This window comes from Artibeus jamaicensis, unplaced genomic scaffold (genome assembly GCF_021234435.1).
Source record: "Artibeus jamaicensis isolate MK-2021 breed Jamaican fruit bat unplaced genomic scaffold, CSHL_Jam_final contig_889, whole genome shotgun sequence".
Lineage (NCBI taxonomy): Eukaryota > Metazoa > Chordata > Mammalia > Chiroptera > Phyllostomidae > Artibeus > Artibeus jamaicensis.
This window is the reverse complement of record NW_026522005.1, coordinates 2,648,830-2,661,181: the sequence shown is the minus strand read 5'-3', so window position 1 is coordinate 2,661,181 and position 12,352 is coordinate 2,648,830. Positions and strand designations below refer to the sequence as shown.

At 45.2% G+C, this 12,352-nt stretch overlaps 1 protein-coding gene across 1 annotated transcript in view; it reads right to left on the bottom strand.

Annotated features, from left to right (window-relative positions):
- Positions 1–1,032, bottom strand: part of CWH43 (cell wall biogenesis 43 C-terminal homolog) — a 54,123-nt gene extending 53,091 nt beyond the window's left edge. Inside the window, exon 1 of the mRNA XM_053654905.1 lies at positions 904–1,032. The gene's annotated coding sequence lies outside the window, so the exon portion shown is untranslated. The remainder of the gene's footprint in view (positions 1–903) is intronic.
- Between the last annotated feature and the right edge of the window lie 11,320 nt (positions 1,033–12,352).

Genomic DNA, 12,352 nt, shown 5'->3' with positions numbered 1-12,352 from the left:
TAGAAATGAAGTGATGTATTTGTCTTTCTCTGTCTGACTTATTTCCCTTAGCACCATGCTGTCGCAAAGGGTAGGTATTCATTCTTTTTCGTTGTTGTTCCTGCCATTAATTAAACATCAGTTGTTAAATTGGTATCTTAAAAGAGGCAAAATACATATCCATCCAAGAGTGTGTAATCTGAGCTGAAACAAGATGATGAACAAGCAAATCAGTCAGATGTGCACACGCGTGTCCTCAGAGACAGGGGAGAGAGCACTTCCGTGTGTGTGGAGCCCTGTTACATTCGACCCCTGCCACGGCAGACCGTGAAAAGCCGGATCAGGGACCCACTAGAGAAACCTGGGGAAGAAAATGAAGTTTGGCACGTAGCTCATGAAAGAAATGGATTTAGAAATAGCTAAAGGAGGGTCCCTCTTGCACAGCTCACAATCTCACATGCACTAAGATGACTGAGACACGTGGGCTTGGACAGATGGAGAGAATTGCGAAGAAAAGGCTTCGAAGAACGGCCGTTGCAGGTGAATGGAGTGACATCCGGAAAAGCCACACTTTCGGGGGGGAGTAAGATTGTATTTGGAATTCAGGGAGTAATTGGCTGCTCTGGAGAAGTTTTGCCAAGCATGCCAGCACAGCCTAGGGAAGGGACCTTGAAACCAAGGACAAAGAAAGTGGAATGTACCTGTCATTTAGCACAGGCTCAAAAGAATTTTGCTGATTTACATGGGCAGGGGAAGGCGGATGTGATAATGCAATCTGCGGCTCCCTGACAAGCTAAAACGAGTTCAGCACCAGAGTCCGCTTGAAGTGTTTCCAGTCTGCTTCTTCCTCCTCTTCCCTCTCCTCTCTGTCTGTTCTCTCCCATTCCAGTGCACACATGGGAAACGTTTCGCAATTCCACCCACCTCGTTAGTTTCGTTAATTGCCGTTAAACCCAGGAGTGGTCCTGTGTGACGATGACGCATCCAGAGGTGGAATAACTTGTGCCGGCGGATGAAGAGGGACAGGGCTGGGGTTTCCCTTTTTTTGATGTGTGTTAGCCATGCAAGTTTGTAATTTTCATATCTTCACGGTTGGTAGATTGTCCACTCGCCCTGGGAAGGAACGGAATGTCTCAATGTCTTGGCGCACAGTGTGGAGGCCTGTGGGAGTCCCTTCTCGGCCACACAATCTCTGAACTATCTGAAAGGTACAAAGGAAATGGGCAGATGGAGACAAAGTCATTGGCAGCTTGGCTACTGGTAAAAGCTGAATAGAAGCAGGTGGCCTCTGCGCAGCAACAAGGCACGTCCTAACAACAGCCAAAAAACTCGGAAGACTCACCACTGCAGACAGAGAAGCCCCAGAAAACCGCAGGTCTCGCCCCATGGGGGAGAGCTTTTCTTGGGTGGCCAGTTGCAGAACGGAGCCCATGCTTCCTGCCCACCAATCCCAGAGAGAAAGGAAGAAGGAAGGTCTGGGTACTGTATGCCAGCAACTTCCTCCCACACCTGGGAGGAAGGTGGCTTAACAGGACACACGTGTTACCCTATTAAGTGTCCCTATGGGCCAAGATGTTCACCCACATGCAACAGCACTGACCATGTGTGCACTAGTTTGTCTGTGTAATGGGGAACTTACTAAGGCCAACTTGAAAGGAGTGGCCCATGGAGCAGAGGGGCTCGGCCATCCCAGCTGCCCTGTGTCTGGCGCTGGGAGCTGCAGCACACCTTCTTGTCCTGGGGAAGACTCATTCCTGAGCCCCTCAGTTATGAAATGTGTTGTCCAGGAAGCTCTGGAGGAGGATGAAGGGTGTATCAGGAGGAATGCTGGCACTGTGCCCCTGCAGATCTCTAAAATGCAAAGCGGATCGCTGGGGAAGGGTGGAATTAATTTGCATAAGGAGCCCAGAGCCTTCTGGGAGAGACTGAACTGGGGTCTCAAACACCCCAGGGGCTCAACACCTGCTTTCCAACATCTAACATCTCTCGCACTGGCTGGCTGTGATGGAAATAGCATCAGTCTGTTCCAAGAGACACTAAAATGTGGATTAGTTCGTAGCAAAAAGGTTTTTATCTTTTATTTATTTTTAAAGCAATGCTTTTGTTCCTAGACAGTGACAATTTATAACAATAGAAAACAAAATCCTAATGGCACAGTTACAGTTTGCCTCATAACATATTTGTACATACATACAATATTAAATCAGTAGTAATCACCATGGAAACGGGCTGCAAGTAAATTGTATACTGCAACAGAAGAAGATGGGGATCTGGGCCAATTTGACACGAATACTGCCATCTATAAAGATGACAGAAACTGCAATCTACCAGCACAGGGCGTCCTAGAGACAAAGCGCCGTCAACTCAAGCAGCAGGCAAGATTAGACAGAAAAATAGGAGATGTCTTGGCATCTGACAGTTTGTACACGGGGAGAGATTTCCCCAAATCTGACCACAAACCTTGGAGTAACTCTGTATAAGGTTACGAATGAACTGGGAAACTGAGGGAAATTCTTCTCAACCATCAACCACAAACAAATGTTGATGCATCACTACTGAGGAAAATCTGAATTATAGTTCTATTCTCACCATAGAAAATATTACAAAATCCGTTTTTAAGGAAGCAATTGGAGAATTTTTTTATATGGGGGTAAAGAGTGTTAGAGAGGTGTGTGAGGAGGTGAATTAATAAAAAATATTTTAGGCTCTGGCTGGTGTGGCTCAGTGGATTGAGCACTGACCTGTGAACCAAGGGGTCGCCGATTCAATTCCCAGTCAGGGCACATGCCTGGGTTGCAGGCCAGGTCCCCAGTGGGGGGCACACAAGATACAACCACACACTGATGTTTCTCTCTTTTTCTCTTTCCCTCCCCCTCTCTCTAAAAATAAATAAATAAAAGCTTTAAAAAATATTTTTTACTTCCCGGATTGTGCTGTGTTTGTGGTAGTTGTCAGCTTTTTGAAATTTATTATTGTTGTCATTTCTTTTCTCATTTTAGAATACTCTTTCAGACCTGAGTTTTGTATTCGTAATTCTGTACTCTCTCGTCTTAAAGGTCACCCAAGTTCAATACAGTACAGGTCCCACAAAACCAGGACCTGACCCTGGATGTGAGTGAAAATGCCAATGTATTTTCTTCATAGGAAAAAATTGAGCCCTCTTTTTATAACCTTTGGGGGGGCACTCGTTAGATCCTGACTTCTGTGGTCATGGGGAGGGGCATTGTACTCGATCTTGACCAGCAGGTGGCAGTGAGGTACCGCAGCACCAAACAATAACCCCAGCGGCCATAAAAAACATTAATAGCTGAGAGATAAAGGTTATTTTTGCATACAGCCTTGTACCAGATGTTTTACTTTGAAGGTTTGGAATATTTTAGAGGAAGAATGTTTGAAGACAGATATGAAGCATAAATATAGCTTCCCTAACTGGTCAAAATATGCTGAAAGCATCATATTTAATAGCCTGTAGATGCCATCCACTTGCCCATCTTATAATTATTTGGTGATACCATTAGGAGCACTGTGCTTCAGAGGTTTGCTGCTCTAAAAATAGTTTCTCCTAAAATGTGTTTTTCTTCTTATTACCCTGCAGGAGAGGCCATTGTTTTTCCACTTAAGAACAACCTCTTCCAATCTAGAAGAGCAAATATTAATTTGCAGGGCCTGTTACATGCAAAACTAAAAGAATTCCATGCTGATAAAGAACAGCCAGAGATCAAAGCAGCACCATGGGCCCGGGTAGGTAGAAAGATCACAGCCAGTTAAAGCCCAGGTCCTTTCCAACGATGATGCCCAAGATCCTTGGCATGGCTCTTTACAAATAGTAGCTCAGATGTCCATGAGGCTGGTTCTGTGTCAGTCATTGTCCCAAGTTCTTGAATAACGTTTTATTAACATGTGAATAGTGTTCACAACAATCCCAGTAGGTGCCACTCTTATTACTTTTGTTTTCAAATGAAGAAACTGAGCCACAGAGAGGTTCAATAATTTACTGAGGTCACACAGCAAATAACAGAGCTGGGCTGTGAACCTGGCCAGCCTGGCTCACACACCGAGGCACTTAGCCACCAGCTGCTGCCCTTGCTCCAAGTCCAGTCCTACTTGTATCCCTTCCAAAGAGAACAGCATTGCAAAACAGTCAGTAGAACATACCCTGAGAACAATAATATCACTAAACTCTGGTCTTTTTAGCAATGATAGAGAGGATGCTACCGCCAGGCCTGGTTCTCCCCTCCATGTTAAGAAAGCTGCATTGCCCAGGAGTGGGAGAGAGAAAGAGAGAACGTGGCCTCAATGTCCCACGGTACCTAACATGTGTCTCTACTCTGCACTCCCCTCAAGTTATCCTCCAGAGTCTCTCCTCTCTTGGCTCTGAAACTCTGAAAGAATAGACTGCACTCACACACCCCCACCGCCTAGTCATTCATTCGTTTCTCAATCTCCAACGGAGCTTTGGCCCCCGCTGCTCCTGGGAAGCTGACCTCAGTGAGGACACCAGGAACCTGTGGTGAGTCAACTCCACCTCCCCCGCCGTGGCTTCCATCACCCTTGTCCCTCTGGAGCCACTCTGCATCTTTGCCCTTGGATCTTTAGCCTCATTTGTGGACTCCCCTCCTTGTCCCTTCCCTCATTCTCCACCTCTCCTCATTCCTCATCTTTTTGGCCTTGGCTTAAAGATTGATGATTTCCAACACTTTCTTGTCCTTGCTGCTCTCCTTTGCTCTCATCTCATACACAAGGTCTGGTCAGAAGGTATCCGGCCATGTAATATGAAAAATAAACACATTTATTGAAGAAGATACAAGAAACACTGTACATAGCACAGTGACACCTCGGTCCCATTCAAAGTAGGCACCATGGGATCTCATTCAGGTCTCCTAATCGCTGTCAGCTTCCCTGCCATATTTTCATGAATCTCATGCAGGGTCTTAAATAGCTTCTTTTTCAAAGGCAATTTTAGTTTTGGGGAAAGCCAGAAGTCACAGGGTGCCACATCTGGGCTATAGAGGGCTGAGTCACCTAGGTGATTTGACGTTTCACAAAAATCTCTGCATGAGATGTGATGCATGAGTAGTCACACCATCACAATGAACCTGCCAATCACCTGTTGCCCATAGCTACGGCCTTCTGAGTAGTTTTCACAGAGGAATGTTTAAGCTTGATGCAAAATTCAATGCAGATTTATTGCTCTACTCACTCAGTCATTTTGAATGTGACAGCCACATAGTACACATGCTCACTCAACACCACCTACCACCCACATGACCTGTACAGTGAAGTCATCACTGTTCACACATGTGCATTCCAGTCCACTCTCCTTGGCTGCCAGGTTACATTGATGTCACACAAGGTATTCTCACCATATCAACAATGGCTGGACTTATTCCTATTGCCCATTGTACATTCCTCTTTGAATTTCTCCACTCAAGACATCCCAAGTAGTACCTTCTGCCCACCAACTGCATTGCTTTTCTTATAGCCCCGATTTTGGCCAACAGCATCACCCTTCACCGAAGCTAGAAATCCCAGCACCATCTGCACCACGTCTCCTCCTCGACTCCCTCTGCTAAGTGAGTGCTGTTGACACTTCCTCTGACCTGCTTTCAGGCCTCATCCCCCTCAGTCTCCGTTCCCACAGCCCTTAGTCTCCTATCCATTCAGTTCAGCTTTGCACAGGAACATAGTCTATGAGTTTTACTGTCCTTACTTATCCATTCGTTCACTGTCACAGGCAGCGGTCCATCCCCACCTCCCACCTTTCACTCTACCTCACTTAGCCTCCTCAAATTAAAACTGATGACATCACTATCCTACTTTACAACCCTCAGTGGCTTCTTGCAAAAGACAGTGTGTGTTCCTTAGAATGTCACGTAGGGACTGCCGCAGTCCAGTCTCCACTTGTGTTGCTCAGCTCCCCTCTGGCCACAATGCCCATGCCACCCCCCCACCCCAGACATCCCAGACTTTGGCCACACAGCCAGACAGGACAAAGAACTAAAGTTGCTAGGCAGGCAGCCTGGGGTTATAATCTAACCCTACCACCTCCAACTCTGTGACTTTAGAACTATTATTTAATCTGTCTATGCATCACTTTATTTACAAATGGCTGCAATTGTCCTTTTCTAACAAGAATGGCTATGCACTGAATAAACATTTATAGAGTCTACTATGTGCCAAATGTCATGCCCAGAACTCTATAAATATTAGTTCCTTTTCTCTACACTGACCTCCTCCTCACTTTTGTTTTTTAATTAAATTTATTGGGCTGACATTGGTTAACAAAATCATATGACCTCCTCACCTTTGTTAATGTAGCTCTTTCTACCCAAATAGAGCTCCCCCAGACCGCAGTCCTTCAAGGCCAGGTTCAGTAGTTACATATTTGTTACATTGGGGAATGTCCCAAGTAATTAGTGAAGGAGGGGAACCCTCAAGGTAAGGGTCAGAGCCCCTTCCTCAGTAGTGAGAATCAGTTATCACCCAGTGTACTTTGCTGGCTTTTGAATGCATGCTTTTCTCCTCTAGGCTGGAAGAAAGCTCTTTGAAAGTAAGAAGGATGTCTTACATTTCTATGCATCTGCTGCATCTGAATACGCACACAAACACACTCAATAGGGAAAAAATACTGTGTCATCTATTGTTACCAAGACTTCACCATTCTTAGCTCGATTCTCTGGAAATTATTTATTCTCTGTGCTGAAGTATCTGGAACATTTTCAAACTGCCTTTCATGTTGTGCTGAACAACTTCCTGCCTTACAACAAAACCTTAATTTGACATATGAAGCTCTAGGGAACAAATGGGTTTTGAAAGAACCATGTTTGTTTTTTCTAATATTTGTATTGGAAAACAGTTGCTGATGCCTGCGTATAATTTTAACTTAACGATGTTTAACAGTATGGGCTTGTTCCTGATAACATTACTCACATTTTTGTTACTTGGGTTTTTTTTTGTCTGTCTTCTCCCCACAACTGGAATGTAAATGTTCAGAAAGTCAGGAATCTTGTCTATCTTGTTCACTGTGCCGTGTACCCAAAGTCTAAAAACAGTGGTTGATAATAATGTTGACAAGATGATGAATAAGTAAATGTATTCTATGTTTTAATTCTTAATACAGTGTAAATTAGTAAAATGTAAAATAGGCACATCAGTATATTTAAGAAATTAGTTGAATTATAACCTAGATGGTCCAATATGATCCACTAACACCTCAAGAGTTCATGTTAGTTGAGTTTCTGCATCGTCTTTTAGACCCAAATCCCACCCTGTGTCTTTCCCTCTTTCAAGACACCCTGGCTGCTTTCCTTACTTGGAAGTGAGGCCACCTAATGGGAACTTCTCAACTTCCTTCTTCTTTGTTTCCAAGTTAAGTCATCATGAACTTGGCTCCCTTCCCAAGCCTCGCACTGTTTCGCCTCTCTACACTTCCTCTCTCCCCAGAATGCCCTTTCCAATGCCAGGCACCTGAATCCTGCTCATCTTTCACAGCTCATTACAGGAGCCACCTTCTCCACAAAGCCTCCTTGGGTCTCTCCAGCCAGAAGGAAATATCCCCTCATCTGACCTTTCTCAGCACTTTATGTGCATTTTCTTTAAGGCATCTTAGCAAAGTAAGGCCTACTTTGTGCAAGGCACCATGTGCGTTGGAAAGGTAAACAGAAATGGTACCAACCCTTGAGAAGTTTACTGTCTAGAAAGAGTATAGTCCAATAAGTGATTATGAAGCAATACTGCCAAAAATGTTTTAGATCCCTTCTTAGAATACAAGCTGCCTAAAGTAGATCTTTGGTTTTTCACATTTATGTCCCACGGAGCAACTTACACAGTGCCATGAATGCAAGTGAATGCAAGTTTCGAGGCTACTTGAGAAGATCCTGGCTTTGTGCATGAACACGTGCTTGCCTGCCCTTCACATGACATTGTCCAGAGGAAGTCCTCCACCATCACTCCCAGAATAAGCAAGTTTCCCCATGATCAGTCAGCAGGTACAGAAGAGAGAGCCGTGTGCTTAAAAAAGAGATTGTTCCTTCTGGTTTTTAAATTTAGCCTGGAGGAAATGAGGACTGGAGCAGAAAAGGGGAAAGAGGTGAAGCACAGGACAGTTAAGGTGTGCTAAAACCCTGGAACCCCTGAGCTGGCACATGGTTATTTTCCATAAGAAAAAAGAAAGATGGAGGGAGATAGAGAGAGGGAGTAGGGAGGGAAGGAAAGAAGAAGAGAGGGGAGGAGAACCACCTTGCTGGGAAGAATGCATTGTTGTTATACAGGTCAGAGTATAACTACAAGGTTTTTGTTTTGTTTTGATGAGGAATGTAAGTGTTTTGTTTTTTAAAGTGCTTTCCAAATATATGCCACAGCATAGATGAACCTTCAAAACTTTACAATAAGTGAAAGAAGCCAGTCACAAAAGGCCACATATTATATAATTCTATTTATATGCAATGTCCAGAATAGGTAAGCCCATAAGACTAGTGATTAGTGATTCTGTAGCAAGTGCATAGATTAGTGATTCCTAGGGGCTGGGGGGAGAAGTGTTGGCAGTGAAATGGTACCAGAATGTTACTGGTGATTGGACCTCAGTTCGGCAACCTCAGTACTTGATTTCTGGCTAAGAAAGAATTCAGAGTCGAGACTCAAATGCAAGCAAAAGTTTGTTTAGAAAGTCACGGAGGTAGAAGAAGTGAGCCACAGAGAAAATGGGTTCAGGAAACAAGTTACAAAGGCCAAAGAAGGGCCCTTGGAGCTTAGGAGTATGAGAGAAAGGTAAAGGTCACGTCCCTGGGGGGAAGAAGAGGAGAAAAGGAAGGGTAAGGGGGTGCCAGTGAGAGAGAAAGAAAGAGAGAGAGAGAGACTGGGTCCTCCAGCTTGAGCGTACTTATCTGGAGGTCTCGGGAAAATCCCAGTGGAATATTCATCAGCTTTCCAGGTGTGCCCTTTCAGGGTCATGGTCTCTTCTGATTGCTGGGCACCAGGGCAGGGGGTCATTAGTCAGTGCAGCTAGTCCTGTGCCTGATGACAGCCATGGCATTGGTGGTCTGGTTTTACTTTTCTGGGCCTGGAGCTGAACCATTACTGAGGCCTAGATGTTACCTTAGGGGTTAATGCTTAAGGGAGTGGTCATGCAACCCCCCCCATAGGAGTCTGCCTGAGGCTACTCTTTAGCCCCTTGTTCCTCCTCCAGGCAGTCCACAGCATGACTATGCCAGGGGAGGAAAGGTCAGAGGATCATGACCAGTGACTTGAAAGGTCAGAGGGTCTAAACCACATGCCCAGCAATATGCCAGGGGAGGAAAGGTCACCCTGGGGGAGAGGTCCTTGTTTTCTCAGTTTAGTCCTTTGCTAGGCATCTGGGGGCTTTCCGCCCTTGTGACCTTTTGTACCTGGCTATCGTCCTTGCTCTGCTCAGGTCCGTCTACCTGCCAACCACAGAGGGACAGGGGACTGACTCCTAAGGGGTCTGGGTCTCTTTCTGGGGTGATGTGATGTAAATGTTCTGAAATGAGAGTTGATGGTTGGGCTATTTTGTGAACATATTCTTTAAAAACAAACACTGAATAGTACATTTTAAGAAGGTGAATTTGTGGGGGGGGGCTAGGATGAGAGAAATAGACAAAAAACTGTACTTGAAAAATAACTAAATAAAAATTTTTTAAAAAGAAGGTGAATTTGATGGTTTGTAAATTATATCTTGATAAAGCTGTGCTGTTAAAAAAATTATTCTTAATAATCCAGGCAAAGAAGTCTCTCTCCATCCCAATAACTCCCCTGTCTGCCTTCCCTTAGTCAAAACTCCAAAACGCAGGAATCATTTGGCCAACTGTAATGCTAATACTGCAAGCTAAAATTAGGGAGACTTGTTTTCTTTTTATTTGAGGAACCATCCTTAAAGTCTATAGAGATGCATTCATGGGTCTGTTTGTTTTAACTGGGCTGGTAGGTGGTCTTTAAGAAAAACAGAATGTTGTGTAGGTATAACTTCCCACCTTTACAGTACAATATGAAAATGGTCGCTGTCCCTGCTGCACAGCTCACAGCAGGAAGCCCACACTTTTTACCATGGCACTCAAAGCCTCTGCAATATGACCACAACTCTCTTTAACATGTTCATTTCACAAATATTTATCTATTAAACACCTACTACATGCCTTTCCACATGTATCTTCTACTACCATCCTCAGTGGATAAATAAACCACTTCAACATAGTTAAACCCCAGAACAGTCCCGCCCCCTCCTCTCCGTTCCTTTTGCTGGGACCCTTCCACTCCCCCCCTGCCCTAGTGACCTTTCCCTCCCAGTAACTCCCGCTGTCAAAATCCTGCACTGCGACGCGACTCAGATCAAGTTCCTTCTCCTCCGTGAGGCCATCCCACATCCCTCTGGACCAGAAATAGCCTCTCCCTCCTCTGCTCTCGCACAGCCTCGGCCATCGGCAGCGGAGTGTGCCAGAGCCTCACCCCTGCCCGGCCTCCCTCTCTCCCAAACGGTCTGCTCCCCAAGTCTCGCCTGACCAACCTCCTCTCCTCATCCAGTGTCTTGCCCAATCCCTTGCATCATTTAATAATGTTTCTCAAACTCACTTATGCAAACTGTGCCCTGGTACCTCAAATTTTTAAAAATGAAAATTAGCCCTAGGACATACATTATTTTGAGTCGTCGCTTGTCCAGAGAAACCTGCACTGGGAGATTCTTCAGAACTTTGCACCTGCTTTGCAAACCCCGCCCGCATCGTGTTGTTCCCCGGGCTCACATTTCGGGGTGGAATGGTTCAAAAGACAAGGAAAAGAGAGCCTGTGGAATTGAAAGATCATAACTTTTGTCTGTGCCAACAAGTTGCCAAGAGGGAGAGTCCCTTGTGAGTCCACCATGGTGCCCACGAAAACAAAGGAAAAACATTTCCAGATGCTTGGCCACCAGGGAACTGCGTCATTCTCTCTTAATTTCTGACATAATTGGAATAGCCATAAAGCACTCTGCATCTTTATTTCTTGTGCCTTCATCCATGTGAAATGTTCACTCTCTGTATTTTCCTTTCCCAGTTAACAACTATAAAATTCACTCCAATTAGGCCTCAGGGAAGTGGCATAACTTTTACTCAGATCTTCTTAAAGGTGCACCTGCCTCATAGTGGGGAAAAAAACAAAAATTCATGGGAAGAGCAACATACGCAAAACCACCATTCTTTCTCAAAGCATCGAACTCTCTGAGGTTTGAATCTTCGAATGTCCAGGTAGGAAGCCCCTCAGTTCCTTTCCCCTTAGTATTCTTTTGCTGAGATTCCTCCTGCCACCAGCAGCCCCGGTAGCTTCCAAGGTCTGCTTGCTCCTCCTTTAAGGGCCTGGTTTGTGCATATCCAAAAAACAGCTGCTTAACTTTAGCACAGTAGAGACCAGATAGGATTGTCAAGGAGGCTCTACAAAATGCCAAAGCATACACAGGAAAGTAGACACAGTGGTTTTCAAATATCTTCCAATATTTGGAGGCATTTTTATTGTCACAACCAGGGAGATGCTATTGTTATCTGGGGAATAGGGCATCCATTTCTCCTGCTACAGTAGCTAGAGCACCAGGTTGCTAACCCTCATACCACGCCGAGCAGAGACCCTGCAGAAAGAATGGCGTGGTCCGGAATGTCAGCAGTGATGAGGCTGAGAATCCCTGGTCAGAGCCTGAGAGCGCCCAGCCCTTTGGAGGCAGAGCATCACATCTCAGATGGCAGTTAGAATAAGATAGGGCTGACACTCAGAGACAAAGTAGCCACACGGAAGGGGTCGTGTGAAGAAGACCTCGTTCTCACCATGTCTCCCCAAGTCAATTGACATCTCTGCAGTCAAGACAAAGAGAGAGAAAGGCCCCCTTCTGTTACCCAGCCCCACTTCTCCCACCCGGCTCTGGGAGACAGACCTCTTGCCTAGCTGATGACGCAGTGAATTATCTCACCCTTCAGGTACGACCTCACTCTTTAAACACGTGACTGTGACTTTACCCTAATATTTCACAGCATAACATACCTTATGCAAAACATCGCTGTAGCATTTACACCGTCACTTCATACGGAGCCCAGGGGAACCACGCAGGTACGAGTAGCATCCAGCGTTGAGGGCTCCCGCAGCTGAGGAATGGAGGCAACAATACCATCACTCGCAGGAAGTCACCCATTCAGCAAATCCTGGTACCGGGTCCTGTACGCGGAGCAAGACAGATAAGGACTATAAACATGAATTAAAACACTGGCAATTATAGTGAACTATGTGCCAGACACCGTGTCCTCTGATTTATGTGGTTCATTTCAAATGATTACAACAATAATCCCATGAGTTTTTAAAGTTGAGAAAATAGGGTCAGAGAGGTTAGATAACTTTCTCACAGGCA